The sequence below is a fragment of the Tachyglossus aculeatus genome, chromosome 2, assembly GCF_015852505.1.
Source record: "Tachyglossus aculeatus isolate mTacAcu1 chromosome 2, mTacAcu1.pri, whole genome shotgun sequence".
NCBI lineage: Eukaryota > Metazoa > Chordata > Mammalia > Monotremata > Tachyglossidae > Tachyglossus > Tachyglossus aculeatus.
Window position 1 is genome coordinate 73,721,778 of NC_052067.1, and position 17,411 is coordinate 73,739,188.

At 46.1% G+C, this 17,411-nt stretch overlaps 1 protein-coding gene across 2 annotated transcripts in view; it reads right to left on the reverse strand.

Annotated features, from left to right (window-relative positions):
- STX11 (syntaxin 11) overlaps positions 1 to 17,147 on the reverse strand; it is a 32,123-nt gene extending 14,976 nt beyond the window's left edge. The window contains exon 1 of one of the 2 annotated variants that reach the window (XM_038770140.1): positions 17,106 to 17,147. The gene's annotated coding sequence lies outside the window, so the exon portion shown is untranslated. Of the gene's footprint in view, positions 1 to 14,691; positions 14,730 to 17,105 lie in introns of those variants that run through there. The other variant, XM_038770141.1, reaches the window with a different exon arrangement.
- Positions 17,148 to 17,411: the final 264 nt, after the last annotated feature.

The window sequence follows — 17,411 nt, forward strand, 5'->3', positions numbered from 1 at the left end:
GGGAACTGATAGATCAATACTAACAAAGGCTTCAGGCACTAACCCACACTGAGGCTAAATTCACAGAGACCAATTCATTAATCAATGGAATTTATGGAGTACTTATAATAATAATGGCATTTGTTAAGTGCTTACTATCATAATAGTTTTGGCACTTGTTAAGCCCAAGCACTGGGGTAGATACAAGATAATCAGGTTGGACACAATCCTTATCCTATATGGGGCTCGCAGTCTTAAGTAGGAGGGAAATTAGGCATTGAATCCCCATATTACAGATAAGGAAACTGAGGCACTGGGAAGTTAAGGGGCATGCCCAAGGTCACACAGCGGGCAAGTGATGGAGCTGGGCTTAGAACCCAGGTCACCTGATTCCTAGACACATGACCTTTCCACTAGGCCATAGCTCACACACACATTCTTGCATGGTCCTCCTGGGAGCAATAAGTGGCTGGTGGAAAAGAAAGCCACTCCCCTAGTACATGGATATAAAAGCTGGAATCTGTTTGTGGACACCCATACCAACACTACATCACTGCATAGGCTCTTATGGAACTGAACCCAGTGGGACTGCTATATTCTGGAAATATTTTTTTACAAAAAATAAAAATTACTGACTTTCAAACTTTTTTACTGACATAGTTTTCCATAATACTGTGGAGCATGGCCTAGTGGATAGTGCATGAGCCTGAGAGTCAGAAGGCCTTGGGTTCTAATCCCACCTCTGCCACTTCTCTTCTGTGTTACTCTGGGAAAGTCACTTAACCTGTCTGTGCCTCAGGTTCCTCATCTGTAGAATGGGGATTAAAACCATAAGCCCCATGTAGGATATGGACTGGGTCCAACCTGATCAGCTTTTATCTACCCCAGGGCTTAGTACAGTGCCTGCCACATAGTAAGTGCTAAACAAATACCATTAAAACATAATATAAAATGATATTGGGGCATAAATTAGTTATGGCTTCTATTTGGCTCATAGCTAGACAAGGCCAAGCTTCAGCCATTAGGGGTTGAGCTCTGCCAGGCATGCAAACCTAGGCATAAAGGGAGAAAGGGACATTAAGGGCAACTAGAAAGTCTAGAAACCACAGCTCCCCACCTTCCACCTCCCTTCCTTCCTCCCTGCCTCCCTCCTCTTACCACAGAGTTCTCAAACAGCAGCCCGCTGGTTCCTCTCTCCCTGGGAAAGAGGAAAAGGGTGTTGGGGAGGAGGTAGAAGGAGAGGGGAAGAAAAGGAGCAGGAGGGAAATAGGAGAGGGGAGGGAATAGCAAAAGGGAAGGGAGAAGGATACAAAAGGAGAAAGGTAGAAGGAAAGAAAGGAGAAGGGAGAAGCGTGAAGGAGAAACAGGAAGAAGGGAAGGAGAGCGGATAAGAAAGCTCCCTTTCTTCTATCCCTCTCCTCCCTTTGCCCTGCAGCCAGGCTGATTCACAGACCCAGGTACACTACTAGATTGTAAACTCTTTGAGGGCAGGGCTCGTGTCTACCAACAAACCAGGAGCTTAGTACAGTACTGTGCACACAGTAAGTACTCAATAAATACTACTGATTGATTAATCAGTTGAAAAATGGCCAGAAGGAGGCCTCCCCTTCCCAGCTAGAACTGCACAAGGTAGGGAGGAGGAAAGAGAGCAACTGACCCGAGCGGGAGAATTTGACGGCCTGTGGGAGGTGACAGCTGGGATCTGGGGTGCAGGGAGGAGGCAGAAGGAAGCTCAACTGTACCTGATGGATGGGGAGACCAGGACTTACCCAACCACCCTTATGGGAAACAGGGTAATTATTTTCTACCAATGCCCTGACAAACTGCAGCTGTCCTTTGCAGCCCAGGGTGAGGGGCCACTGCTAAGGAATGTGTTCACTGGCTCACCTGCCACTACCAAAATATGTTTGTGGTCTTTAAGATATGACCAATTTTAGGTTATTTTTATGGAATGTCTGAGAATTATGTGCATGATTGGTAATCCTGCAATCCAGCTACCACTTAAAGTTCTAAGGGTCCCAAGGAAGCTCCAACAACAGGCAAGCCCCTGTTATTGTAAAAATCCTGCCGGAAAGGAGAGCTCCATTCTTCCCTCACTCCCAGGAACCCCCAAGGATCACACAGATCATAGAATTAGTGTCGTGGGGTTGGGAAAATCCAAACTTTGGACCGAAAAACATGAACAGGGAGAGAGCACCATGTAGACGTGGAACGTGTCTGTTGGAGTCTCATTCAGCTGGCCCCGCCCCAGAGTCCTCCCTGGGTCACCACCTGACATCACCTCACCCAGCCATGCTGAATTCTCGGCCTTTAAATCCTAATTCCCAACCAACTGGAGATTATTCTAATGGTGGCCCACCCTGATCAGTCAACATCAATCCCAGATTAGTTGGGGAAGGTCAAGAGCAGGCTCCTAGAACATATTTTGAAGATACAGTGTTTCTGTATATTAGGCATTGTATTCGTGTTTGCCCTAGTTTTCCCACAGTGGCTTATCCTGGACCTTTGCATATTATTGTTTCAGGAGCTGGACCACAAGTGATTTCTTCCAGAATGAATGTGGATTAGAATTAAGGTTGGGCACAAAGTGAAATGAAGGAAGTGCAGCACCTTGCTCTAATAATCTACTTCTCATGTATGTTTTATGTTGAGGCTGCAATCTACAATGACTCTAGCCATTCCAAAAGGATGTCCATTCATATCCATAAAACCTAAATTGTTATGTATCTAAAATGAACAGAGAGGCGAGACTGTGCTCCTTCAGCAGTATAATGTTAATGACAGAGGTCACCCTTGACAATATTTTCACTGTAACTACCACTTTGGTATTATTGATTTTATTTTCAGTCCTCTAATAAAGGAATCAAGTGGCCATTGACTGGAACCATTTTAGGTGTTTCGTTCCTCCAAATTCTTTCCAGCTATTAACTGCCAATTCCAAATCTTAACTTTATTTCTCTGCCCTTATTTTATAAAACTGCATCAAATTTTATTTTCAAAACTGGTTCTGTGTGCAATTGGCAAAAAGAATACCACACTATATCTCTCAGTGATCAAGTTTTAAAGTGAAGCAAAGGCCTTTATCTCTAGAAAGAAAAACTGACAAGTCACCAAATGGAGAAGTTACCAGTTAGAATGTGGCCGTGCTGAACACTTGTATATCTGTATATCTTTCTGATGCAGTCTCTAAATGCTAAGGGAATGGGATCACATCTGCTTAACCTGCTTTGTATAATGCCCAACATCACGCACTGTGTACTTGATAAATATTCATGATGATAAAGGTGACATGTAAATATGATCCATCATCTTCTCTAGCCCAACTAGTCAAAATCTTGATTTTTCAATCATTAAAATGCACATGTTACAAGATTAAAATGAAAAAAGCAAATTGAATCACTTGGCTTAAACCAAAAGCAAAAATATGAATTTTACCCCATTCATTTTTCTAAACCAGAGATATTCCTGGGATCAGATAAACTAATACAAGAAATATGTATCCACATTTTAGGGGTGAGAGCGTATTGGGAATGAATGTGCAAATGTAGTTGATGATTGGGGTTGTCCTTTGCATGAGGTATTTCCTTCATTGCACTTTGCATTGAACCAAAGTGACAAAGGTAGTCAAGACTCTAGCTAAACCCAGCATTATGATCTATTTTTTGAAGGGCTACATAAACAATGCTACCTAAGAGCCTTACAGTTCTCAGAGTTGGGAATATTTCTGCCACCACTGGTTTTGAAGTACTCCTAAATCTCATTCAAGAATCCACTCTGCAAATCTATTTCTAGCAAAAGCCATGTAAATTCTCTCCTTGCTATGTCCCTTTCATTGACCTCATCTGAGTTCCTTCCAACACACACCCAAACACTTGAACATTCTCTGAACTCGTTAGTTGTTCTTCTTAGTCATTTTGATGCAATCACTCTCCTAGAAAACATTCCTTTAGCCACAAAAAGGAGGGCACCACCCTTAGTGATTCATGATCAGCAGACTCAGAACATTAATTTGATTGGATTACAACACAAGCATTAATTCTGGCTTCTCTCGCTGGGACCTCTCTTTGGAGAGTAGGTGTCTAGGTAATTTCAATCCTGCACAGGTACCAGCGTGGTTCAGTGGAAAGAGCACAGGCTTTGGAGTCAGAGGCCACGGGTTCAAATTCTGGCTCTGCCAACTGTCAGCTTTGTGACTTTGGGCAAGTCACTTAACTTCTCTGTGCCTCAACTACCTCATCTGTAAAATGGTGATTAAAACTGTGAGCCCCCCGTGGGACAACCTGATTACCTTGTAACCTCCCCAACGCTTAGAACAGTGCTTTGCACATAGAAAGCACTTAACAAATGCCATCATTATTATTATTACCTGGTATTGATGGAAGGAGCATGGACTTGGGAGCCAGAGGAGGCTGTAAGACTGTAAGTTAGACTATGAGCTCACTGTAGGCAGGGAATGTGCCTGTTTATTGTTATATTATACCCTTCCAGGCATTTAGTACAGTGCTTTGCACACAGTAAGTGCTCAATAAATATGACTGACTGACTGACATGGGTTCTAATCCCAGCTCCGCCACTTGTCGGCTCTGTGCCCTTGGGGCAGTCACTTCACTTCTCTATGCCTCAGTCACCTCATCTGTAAAATGAGGTTTAAGACTGTGAGCCCTGTGTGGGACAGGGACTGTGTCCAACCCAATTATCTTGGGTCTACCCTAGCACTTAGTATGGTACCTGGCATATATATAGTAAGTGATTAACAAATTCCATAAAATAATTAAAATGATGATTTGTTAAGACCATTCTAAATTGAGGACTGTACACTGGTAAACTTCCAACTGAATTTCTAAATTCTCAACTGACCACTTCCACTTGGCTTTATATATCTTCCATACGTCACTGTAGCTTTTACACACATAACTTTCTTAAATATCAGACTACTAAGCTAAACTAGTTCAGTGTGCTTAGCTAAATATACTTGGAGAATGCATTGTTGAAAAATAAGCTCAAAGGGAACAAAATGAGAAAAGGTAAAGTCAAAATTCCACCATGACAATTTTGGAATCACTAGCAATCACTGTTAATATCAGGAGAGGTAACAAAGCTGATAATCTTGAGATTAGTTAAAAACAGAATAAAAATGTTTTCCATCCATATCTACAGCATTGTTTTAAAGAATCCTAGTGATGCTCCTCACTTTTCACTGCGCTCAATCGATCGATCAATCAATCATATTTATTGAGCACTTACTGTGTGCATGACACTTTACCAAGCACTTGGGAAAGTATGGTATAAGAGAGTTGGTAGACGTGTTCCCTTCCCACAGCATCTTACAGTCTAGAGAGGGAGACAGACATTCATATAAAAAATTAAATTATGGACTTAAGTGTTCTGGGGCTTAGAGAGGAGTGAATAAAGGGGGCAAATCTTCCTAGTGCAAGGTTGATGCAGAAGGCAGGGAAATGATGGCTTGGTCAGGGATGGCATTTTGGAGGAGATGTGCTTTAAGAAGGTCTTGAAGGTGGAGAGAGTGATAGTCCATCGGATATGAAAGAGGGAGAGCATTCCAGGCCAGAGATAGGATATGAGCGAGAGGTCGGTGGTGAGAGAGACAAAATCAAGATGCTGTGAGAAGGCTGGCATTAGAGAAGCAAAGTGTGCAGGGTGGGTTGTAAGTAGGAAACCAGGGAGGTAAGGTAGGAGGGAGTAAGGTGATTGAATGCTTTATAGCCTAAGGTAAAGAGCTTCTTTTTGATGTGAAGGCAAATGGGCAACCACTGGGGGTTCTTGAGGAGTGGGAATACATGGACTGAACTGTCTTGCAAAAAAAAAATGATCCAGGCATCAGCGTGAAGTATGACCTGGAATGGAGAGAGACGGGAGGTAGGAAGGTCAGCAAGGAGACTGATGCAGCAATCAGGTAGAATAGGATAAGTGCTTGGATTAATGTGGTTACAGTTTGGGTGGAGAGGAAAGAACAGATATTAGAGATGTTGTAAAGGTTGAAGCAGTAGGATTTGGTGACAGATTGATTATGTGTGCTGAATGAGAGAGCTGCGTCAAGGATAACACCAAGGATACCGGCTTGTGTGGCAGGAAGGATGATGGTGCTGTCTACGATGATGGGAAAAACACAGGGAGGACAGGGTTTGGGTGGGATGATAAGAAATTCTGTTTTGGACATGTTAAGTTTGTGATGTTGGCGGGACAGCCAGTAGAGATGTTCTGAAGGCAGGAGGAAATCAAGACAACAGAGGAGAGAGATCAGGACAGGATATAGAGATTTGGGAATCATCAACAAAGTGATGGTAGTTTAAGTCATGTGAATGAATGAGTTCTTCGAGGGAGTGGATGTAGATGGAGAATACAGGAGGACCTAGTATTAAGCCCTAAGGGACTCCCACAGAGGAGTGGGAGGCCAAGTGGAGAAGAGCCACAGAGAGGGAACAAGGTGTGAGGTGATGCAGAGGTTTTAATGACATGGTATTTAGTAAAGCAAGAGATAGTTTCCCAAAAGACCAGCTAAGTGCCAGGACTGGACCTGAGGATTGGATCAGAATGGATCCAAACTCTTAGAACATGAACTAATGCCTACCAGTGTGACCTCATTGCCAGACAATGATCATTAATATATTCAATCCATCACTAACTCCAGTCAGTTCCACCTTCACAACATTAAAACAACGTTAATACAATCACTTTTTTAATGGTATTTGTTAAGCATTTACTATGTGCCAGTCACTGTACTAAGCATTGGGGTAGATAAAAGATAATCACATTGGATACAGTACCTGACCCATATAGGACTGACAGTCTTAATCCCCATTTTACAGATGAGGTAACTGAGGCTCAGAGAAGTGAAGTGACTTGTCCATGATCACGCAGCATACAAGTGGTGGAGCCAGGATTAGATCCCAGGTTCTCTGACTCCCAAACACATGCTCTTTCCACTAGGGCATGCTCAGGTCTGTATCTCTCAAAAAACATTAGATCTGGATTCTAGTAACCTTTCCAAAGTTTGTTGTCATTAACACACACCCAGTTAATGTAAGCAGTTACATGACAAAGAGAAAGTCATTGTCACTTCAGAGGTCTGAGTAAATGAAACAGATCTCTGGAAGTCGAAAATATTGCTTCCTTGCTGACTATCCTGTTCTTAAAAAAATACAGGATTATCTCAATTTAAGTAATTTAAAGTCTACTTTTGCAAGTCCCCACATTTCAAATTAACACTTCGTTGACCAAGACAGGTTGATGGAAAAGGTAGTTTATTTTCATCTTCCTAATCCTCCTCAACCTCTCAGCTGCCTTTGACACTGTGGACCATTCCCTTCTCCTCAACACATTATACAACCTTGGTTTCACCATCCTCTGCTTGTTCTCCTCTTATCTTGCTGGCCATTCATTCTCAGTCTTCTTCATGGGCTCTTCCTTCCTCTCCCATCCCCTAGTTTTAGGGGTCCCTCAAGGGTCAGATCTTGGTCCCTTTCTATTTTCCAACTACACTCACTCCCTTGGAGAACTCATTCGCTCCCACAGCTTCAACTACCACCTCTATGAGGATGACACCCAAATCTACATCTCCTCCCCTGTTATCTCTCCCTCCTCCCTCCAGGCTCGCATCTCCTCCTGTTTTCAGGACATCTCCAGTTGGATGTCCTCCCACCACCTCAAACTCAACATGTCCAGTACAGAGCTCCTTATCTTCCCTCCCAAACCCTGTCCTCTCCATGACTTTCCCGTTACTATGGATGGCACAACCATCCTCCCCATCTCACAAGCCTGCAAACTTGGTGTTATTCTTGACTCCACTCTCTCATTCACGCCACATATCCAAACTGTCACCAATCCTGCCAGTCTCACCTTCACAACATTGCCAAGATTTGCCCTTTCCTCTCCAACCAAACTGCTACCAGGTTAGTACAATCCAGCACTTAGAACAATGCTTTGCACATAGTAAGCGCTTAACAAATACCATCGTTATCATTATTATTACAATCACTCATCCTAACCTGACTGATTTACTGCATCAGCCTCCTTTCTGACCTCCCAACCTCCAATCTCTCCCTACTGCAATCCATACTTCACTCTGCAGCCCAGATTATCTTTCTACAGTCACTTCCCCTCCTCAAAAATCTCCAGTGGTTGCCCATCAACTTCTGTATCGAACAAAAACTCTTCACTATTGGCTTCAAAGCTCTCCATCACCTTGCCCCCTCCTCCCTCACCTCCCTTCTCTCCTTCTATTGCCCAGCCCGCACACTCCGCCCCCCTGGTGCTAACCTTCTCACTGTGCCTCATTCTCGCCTAGCCTGCAGTCGACTCCTGGCCCATGTCCTACCTCTGGCCTCGAATGCCCTTCCTCCTCAAATTCACCAAACAATCACATTTCCCCCCTTCAAAGCCCTACTGAAGGCTCACCTCCTCCAAGAGGCCTTCCCAGACTAAGCCCCCCTTTTCCTCAGTTCCCCCTCCCCTCCGTGCCACCCCAATTCACTCCCTTTGCTTTACCCCCCACCCCTGTCCCACAGCATTGTATAGGTACAAATCTATAATTCTATTTATATTGATGCCTGTTTGCTTGTTTTGATGTGTCTATCTACATAATTCTATTTATTTATATTGATGTCTGTTAACTTGTTTGATGTCTGTCTCCCCCCTTCTAGACTGTAAGCCCGATGTGGACAGGGATTGTCTCTCTTTATTGCTGAACTATACTTTCCAAGTGCTTAATACAGTGCTCTGCACACAGTAAGTGCTCAATAAATATAATTGAATGAATGAATATTACTAATAGCCAATAATTATTTTCCATATAGTTTTTTATGGTATTTGCTAAGCATTTACTACGTGCCAGCCACTGTTCTAAGCACTGGGGTAGATTCAAAGTAATCAGGTTGGATGCAGTCTAAATCCTACATGGGGCTCACAGTCTTAATCCCGTTTTACAGATGAGGTAATAGGCACAGAGAAGTTAAGCTACTCACCTAAGGTCACACAGTAGGCAGGTGGAGGAGCTAGGATTAGAACCCAAATCCTTCTGACTTCCAGGCCCATGCTCTATCCATTAAGCCATGCTGCAAATTTTTTCATCCCATTACAGTGCCTCTGCCAAGATGGTAATGATAGTGATAATAATAACGGTATTTGTTATGTGCTTACTAGGTGGCATGCACTGTACCTAGAGCTGGGGTAGATACAAGATAATCAGGTCCCCACATAGGGCCCACAGCCTAAACAGGAGGAAGAACAGATGAAGGAACTGAGGCAAAGAGAAGTTAAGTGACTTGCCCAATATCCCACAGCAGGTAAGTGGCAGAGTCAGGATTAGAACCCAGGTCTTCTGTCTCCCAGGGTCGGGCTCTTTCCACCAAGCTATGCTGCTTCCCTTATCTTCCCCCACATCATTCTCCATTAAAAAACAAGATTCCTACATTTTGACTTCATGTAGCCAAAACAATAGGGTGAACAGGCAAGCCTAATAATAATAATACTAATTATGATGGTATTTGTTAAGCACTTACTATGTGTCAAGCACTGTTCTAAGTGCTGGGATAGATACAAGCTAATCAGGTTGGACACAGTCCTTGGCCAACATGGGGCTCAAAGTCTTAATCCCTATTTTACAGATGAAGTAACTGAGGCACAGAAAAGTAAAGTGACTTGCCCAAGGTCACACAGAAGACAAGTGGTGGAGGCAGGATTAGAACCCAGGACCCTCTGACTCCCAGGCCTATGCTTTTTCCACTAGGCCATGCGGCCACAAGGTGGAGGAGGCTGATTTACCTCATTTATGTGTCCAAGACACTAGCAGGTGTTGGGGCCCTGATGAAGAGTAGTTACAGAGCAACATATGTTCTTAGGAGTGAGACTAGCGATCAAATCAGGGATTTTTCCGTCTCAAAATCCTGAATCCTGGACTGGATGGACCATTTATCTAATTCAGTAATACTATTTTTTTAATGTATGCTCTTATGTCTTTTCCTGCTCTGTTCCCTAGTTAAACAGATTCAAGATGACTTATTAGAGAGTGAAGTTAAGGATCTTAAAATGATTTGTCCCTAACTATTCATTCAGTCGTATTTACTGAGTGCTTACTGCACGCAGAGCACTGTACTAAGCACTTGGGAGAGTACTACACAACAATAAACAGACACATTCCCTGCCCACAATGAGCTGACAGTCTAGAACTCTTACTATTACCACGAATCAAGCAGGGCAATCATCACGTTATTTCTTCAAGCATTTTTTGATGTCACTGTCAGAGACGGAATACTAGGATGGATAGACCATTCTTAATAATAATTGTGGTATTTGTTAAATGCTTACAATGTGCCAGGCACTGGGGTTGATACAATATAAGAGGATCAAACACAGTTCATGTACCACGTAGGGCTCATAGTCTAAGGTAGAGGGAGAACAAGTATTTAATCCCATTTTGCGGATGAGGAAAATGAGGCCCAGAGAAAGTGACTCTCCCAAGGTCACGTAACAGACAAGTGGCAGAGCTGCGATTAGCAACCAGGTCCTCTGACTTCTCAACCTCTGCTCTTTCCACGAGGTTACACTGCTTTTCAAGATGGCATTGTGTATGTGCCATTTCCCTCTCTCCTCATGTACCATGGAGGGCAGGGAACATTATCTTTAAAAAAAAAAAAGGTATTGGTTAAGTGCTGATTATGTGTCAAGCACTTTTCTAAGTGCTGGGGTAGGTGCAAGTTAATCAGTTCAGAAACGGTTCCTGTCCCATATAGGGCTCATTGTTTAAGTAGGCGGGAAACAGGTATTGACTCCCCATTTTACAGATGAGGAAACTGAGGCACAGGGAAATTAAGTGACTTGCCCAAGGTCACACAGCAAGCAATTGGCAGCGTGGGGATTAGAACCCAGGTCCTCTGACTCCCAGGCCCACGCTCTTTCCAACTAGACAATCTTGCTTTTGCTGTACTTTCCCTACTGTTTAGCTCAATGCTTTGCACTCAGAGGGCATTCAAAAAATACCACTGATTGGGTAATTACCATCTCCAAGGAACCCATCCTGATTCTAAGCTACACCTCTCAGAAGGTGGAAGTCATCACTCAGGTAAGTCCAGAAGTGTAAAGCAAAAAAATATGAGACCAGGGAAGGGGCTGACATACCACCACCACCCAGGCCCCAGCATTCTCTCACTCAGATAACCACTGGCTGGTTAAAAAATAGTTATTCATGTGGACTCTTAAGGGAATGAGCCCCTGATTTCCCTAAAAGACACAGGCCAATGAGCAACTAAGCCAGTAAAAGGAGCATAGCTCTGCCCATGGTCCACAGTTTGCTGCTGCTGCTGCTGCCGCCACCTTTCAGAACTCTGCAGTCTCGGTGTCCAGTCGAATCCAAACTCTCCCAAACTTACTTTCTACCGACCTTTCATCTGAGAGAAACTTTTTAAAGTATTGATCTAGCTCCCTCCTCTTGTCAATACTGTGGGAGTAGTCCTAAATTTTCCACTTCACCAACCTCTCACCAAATCCAATCTCCATCCCTTGGCAGAAATCCTCTCTTCTTCCCTGGTGTTGTTTCTGAGACAACTGCTTAATGCTTAATATAGTGCTTTGCACACAGCAAGTGCTCAGGAAATACGATTAATAATAACAACTGCAGTGACTGCTGGACTACAGCTATTTTGCAGTGCTTGTTACAAGTTTCACAAAGATCTAGGCTACTGGAAGTTTGTGTTCATTATCTAGTTAGAGTTAACACTCCAAATTATTATTATATGACCTTGGAGCTACTTCTAAGTATTGAGCACATTTGAGAACTTGGAGTATCTGAAAACCACGACCTCCTGTTTCTATCTTGGCTAGGACTTGTAAAGTAATTTACTTTTTCGTGGTATTTGTAAAGTGTTTACTATGCACGAGGCACTGCACTAAGCACTGGGGTAGATACAAGCTAATCAGGTTTGACACAGCCCATGTCCTGCACATCCAGCCCATGCCCATGTCCAGCCTGAATCCCCACCTTACATAGGAGATAACAGAAGTACAAAAGTAAAGTGACTTTCCCAAGGTCACAAAGCAGATGAATGGTGGAGCTGGGATTAGAACCCAGGTCCTCTGACACTCTGGCCTATGCTATTTCCACTAGGCCATGCTGTTTCCCAGTAGAGTAAAATGACCCCAGTCAAAATGTAGCAAAAAAAAAAAAAAAAAATGTACCAAATTGCAAAAATTCTCTCTTTCGCGACTCTGTTGGAGAAAAATAGTTTTAGTGGTACATCCATCGATCTAAGATTACCAACAGCAGCTTGCCATAGGAAATAAAACGTGAACCCCACCCCAGGTAGGTCTAGTCCTAAAAAGTCAACAGATAAGCACGTTTTATTTTGTTTCTAAAATATGTGTTTTAAGTGACTATATCAGCCAGCAGGGCTTGCTTGACAAAGTCACAGGTCGGGCGGTTTGGTGACTCATTTTAAGATGCCAATGCAAAGTGGTTCCCCGTCCCGGGCTAAGAAATGCCCAAATCGAGTCGCCGAGGGTTTAGAGTGACAGGATGTGCACCCGGCCACAAGCATTACTAGGATCCGGGGCTGCTTCGGAAAGCTAACGGTCCCCGGGAAAACTGCGAGCTTCTCGGCCTGACGGGAGACCCGTCTTCCTTCTTCTCCGTTTCTCCGAAACCGGTCCTCGAAAAAGGAAGACGGTGGGTGTGGGAAACGGTCTGCGGCCGGGCCCGACCAATTTCCCGTCCAGGTGGCTCCCGACCCCCGAGGAAGTGGTCAGAGGAAACAGCTGCCCGCATCAATTAATTCACAGAAGCTTGTTTTTGAGATGAAAATAAAGAACCAAAAACAAAAGAGGTAGGGTGGGGGGAAGAGGGGGAGAGGACGGACGGGGAAAAGGGACGGCTGGAGAGCTGTTGGAGGGGGGCAGCCTTTTCTCCCCTTCTCTCCGCCTGTAGACGCCCCGCCTCTTCCAGGAGGCCTTCCCAGACTGATCCCCCATCGCCCCCACTCCCTCCTTCTGTCCTTCCCCTTCCCACAACACTTGTGTATATTTGTACATATTTATTACTCTATTTTTAATGTGTATATATCTAATTCTATTTACCTATTTTGATGGTATTGACGCCTGTCTACTGTTCTGTTTTGCTGTCTGTCTCCCCCCCTTCTAGACTGTGAGCCCGTTGTTGGGTAGGGACTGTCTCTATGTGTTGCCGAACTGTACTTTCCAAGCGCTTAGTACAGTGCTCTGCACACTGTAAGCGCTCAATAAATACGATTGAAGGAATGAAAGGAAGCGTTTTGTGGGGGGCGGCCGGGGCGGGCAGATGGTGCGGGGAGCCATCCAGAGGGCTACCGGAAAAATAATAATAATAATGGTATTTGTTAAGCGCTTACTATGTGCCAAGCGCTGTTCTAAACGCTGGGGGGAATACAAGGTAATCAGGTTGTCCCATGTGGGGCTCACAGACTGTGAGCCCACTGTTGGGTAGGGACTGTCTCTATATGTTGCCAACTTGTACTTCCCAAGCGCTTAGTACAGTGCTCTGCACACAGTAAGCGCTCAATAAATACGACTGATTGATTGATTAATCCCCATTTTACAGATGAGGTCACTGAGGCACAGAGAATAATAATAAATATAATGGTATTTGATAATCAATCAATCAATCGTATTTATTGAGCGCTTACTGTGTGCAGAGCACTGTACTAAGCGCTTGGGAAGTACAAGTCGGCAACACATAGAGACAGTCCCTACCCAACAGCGGGCTCACAGTCTAGAAGCGCTTACTATGTGCCAAGCGCTGGGGGGATACCAGGTTGCCCCACATGGGGCTCACACTTTTACCCCTATTTTACAGATGAAGTAAACGAGGCCCAGAGAAGTGAAGTGCCTTGCCCAAAGTCACCCAGCTGACAAGTGGCGGGGCGGGATTAGAACCCACGACCCCTGACTCCCAAGCCCGGGCTCTTTCCACTGAGCCACGAAAAAAGCAGCTTCCCGGGGGCAACCTCCTCCTCCTGCTGCCCGTGCCCCCCGGACCCGTGCCCACCAGGGCGGCTGGCAGAGAGGGGCCGCCCTGGTCTGCTCGGGGAGCGGAAGAGAGAGGGAGCAGAGAAAAAGGAAGAGGTGCCTGGGCGCTCGGGCCCCGGGGAGGGGTGTCTGCGGGATAATAATAATAATGATGGCATTTATTAAGCGCTTACTATGTGCAAAGCACTGTTCTAAGCGCTGGTGTAGCTACAATACAAGGTGATCATCATCATCATCATCATCAATCGTATTTATTGAGCGCTATATGCAGAGCACTGTACTAAGCGCTTGGGAAGTACAAACTGGCAACATATAGAGACAGTCCCTACCCAACAGTGGGCTCACAGTCTAAAAGGGGGAGACAGAGAACAAAACCAAACATACTAACAAAATAAAATAAATAGAATAGATATGTACAAGTAAAATAGAGTAATAAATATGTTGTCCCTTGGGGGGTTCACAGTTTTAATCCCCATTTTTACAGATGAGGTAACTAAGGCCCAGAGAAGTGAAGTGACTGGCCCAAAGTCACACAGCTGACAAGTGGCGGAGGCGGGATTTGAACCCATGACTTCTGACTCCAAAGCCCGCGCTCTTTCCACTGAGCCACCTGTACTCAGCCGTAGGGAGAGTACAGGATGCCCCCCGTGCCCCCTGTGCCCCCCGTGCCCACCGCCCGGACCGGCCGGGGCTCGGACTCACCGTGCAGGAGGGGCGCGGAGGGCGCCTGCAGGCCGGAGATGAGCCGCGGATGGGCCGGGCTCTTCTCCTCCTCCTCCTCCTCCTCCTCCTCCTTCCCCCTTCCCCCGCCTCCCTGGGCCCCGCCCCGTAAGGCCCCCGACTCTGAATCGAATGATGGTATTTGCTAAGCGCCTACTACGTGCCAAGCATTCACTCATTCAATCGTATTTATTGAGCGCTTACTGTGTGCAGAGCACTGTACTGGGCGCTTGGGAAGTACAAGTTGGCAACATCTAGAGACGGTCCCTACCCAACGGCGGGCTCACAGTCTAGGAGGGGGAGACAGACAACGAAACAAAACATATTAACAAAATAAAGTAAATGGAATAAATATGTAAAAGTAAAATAAATAGAGTAATAATAGTAATAATAGAGTAATAGAGTAATAAATCCGTACAAACATCTATACATATAGACCGCCATCGACCCCCGGCCCACGTCATCCCCCGGGCCTGGAATGCCCTCCCTCTGCTCATCCGCCAAGCTAGCTCTCTTACTCCCTTCAAGGCCCTACTGAGAGCTCACCCCCTCCAGGAGGCCTTCCAAGACTGAGCCCCTTCCTTCCTCTCCCCCTCGTCCCCCTCTCCATCCCCCCCATCTTACCTCCTTCCCTTCCCCACAGCACCTGTATATATGTATATATGTTTGTATATATTTATTACTCTATTTATTTTACTTGTACATATCTATTCTACTTATTTTATTTTGTTAGTATGTTTGGTTTTGTTCTCTGTCTCTCCCTTTTTGACTGTGAGCCCACTGTTGGGTAGGGACTGTCTCTATATGTTGTCAACTTGTACTTCCCAAGCGCTTAGTACAGTGCTCTGCACACAGTAAGCGCTCAATAAATACGATTGATGATGATATATACAGGTGCTGTGGGGAGGGGAAGGAGGTAAGGCGGGGGGGATGAGGAGGGGGAGAGGAAGGAGGGGGCTCAGTCTGGGAAGGCCGCCTGGAGGAGGTGAGCTCTCAGTAGGGCTTTGAAGGGAGGAAATATATGCACATCTATATGTGCACATCTATATGTGCTATATACACATCTGCGCTAGGGGTCTTGGGGCATCCCGGCTCCGCCAATTGTCAGCTGTGTGACTTTGGGCAAGTCACTTCACTTCTCTGGGCCTCAGTTCCCTCATCTGTAAAATGGGGATTAAGATTGTGAGCCCCCTGTTGGGTAGGGACCGTCTCTATATGTTGCCAACCTGCACTTCCCAGGAGCCTGGCACAGTGCTCTGCACTGTCCTAAGCGCTGGGGGAGGGCCAAGCTAACCTGGTTGTCCCACGTGGGGCTCACAGTCTACATAATAATAATAATAATAATAATGGCGTTTATTAAGCGCTTACTATGTGGAAAGCACTGTTCTAAGCGTTGGAGAGGTTACAAGGTGATCAGGTTTATTAAGTGCTTACTATGTGGAAAGCACTGTTCTAAGCGCTGGGGAGGTTACAAGGTGATCAGGTTGCCCCACGGGGGGCTCACAGTCTTCATCCCCATTTTACAGATGAGGTAACTGAGGCCCAGAGCTGCTAAGTGACTTGCCCAAAGTCACACAGCTGACAAGTGGCGGCGCCGGGATTAGAACCCATGACCTCTGGCTCCCAAGCCCCGGCTCTTTCCGGGATCTTCATCCAGCCTGGCTCGGTGGCAAGAGCTCGAGCTTGGGAGTCAGAGGTCGTGGGTTCATTCATTCAATCATATTTATTGAGCGCTTACTGTGTGCAGAGTACTGTACTAAGCGCTCGGGAAGTACAAGTCGGCAACATATAGAGACGGTCCCTACCCAACAACGGGCTCACAGTCTAGAAGGGGGAGACAGCACACCGTTAACAAAATAAATAGAATAATAAATATGTACGAGTAAAATAAATAGAGTAAAAAATCTGTACACGGGCTTTGGAGTCAGAGGTCACGGGTTCAAATCCCAGCTCTGCCAACTGTCAGCTGTGTGACTTTGGACAAGTCACTTAACTTCTCTGTGCCTCAGTTCCCTCATCTGTAAAATGGGGATGAAGACTGTGAGCGCCCCGTGGGACAACCTGATCGCCTTGTAACCTCCCCAGCGCTTAGAAGAGTGCTTTGCACATAGTAAGCGCTTAATAAATGCCATCCAAAAAAAAAAGTGCTGTGGGGAGGGGAAGGAGGTAGGGCGGGGCGGGGCGGACTTTCCGCGGGCGAGCCGTGGGAACCCCGGCGTCCGGCTCGTTTCCCGGCAGCCGAAGAAAGGTCCGAGCGTTGGGGGCGGGGGCCGGGCTCCCCACTCCGCGCCTCCCGCCCTCCGCCGCGGAAACTCCGCGCCCCCGACCGACCTCCCCCGTCCGGGGCTGGGGAAGGGGCGCCGGGCACCAGGCTGGGGGGTTGGGCCGGGGGTTACCTCCCAACGACGGCTTCCCGTAAGCCTGATCCACCGAGGGCACCGAGGGCACCGCGGGCACCGGGCGGATGGGGGCACCGACCACTTGAGGAGGGACCGTAACTGCCACGATCCGGCTTCTGCCCAGGATTCGCCAGGGGGGCTCGAGCGGGAGCCTCGAGCGGATCCTCTTGCCAAGGCTTCGATTGGGAGCCTTGAGCGGGTAGCCTTGAATGGGAGCCTCGAGCGGGTCCTCTTGCCAAGGCTTCGACTGGGAGCCTTGAGCGGGTAGCCTTGAATGGGAGCCTCGAGCGGGTCCTCTTGCCA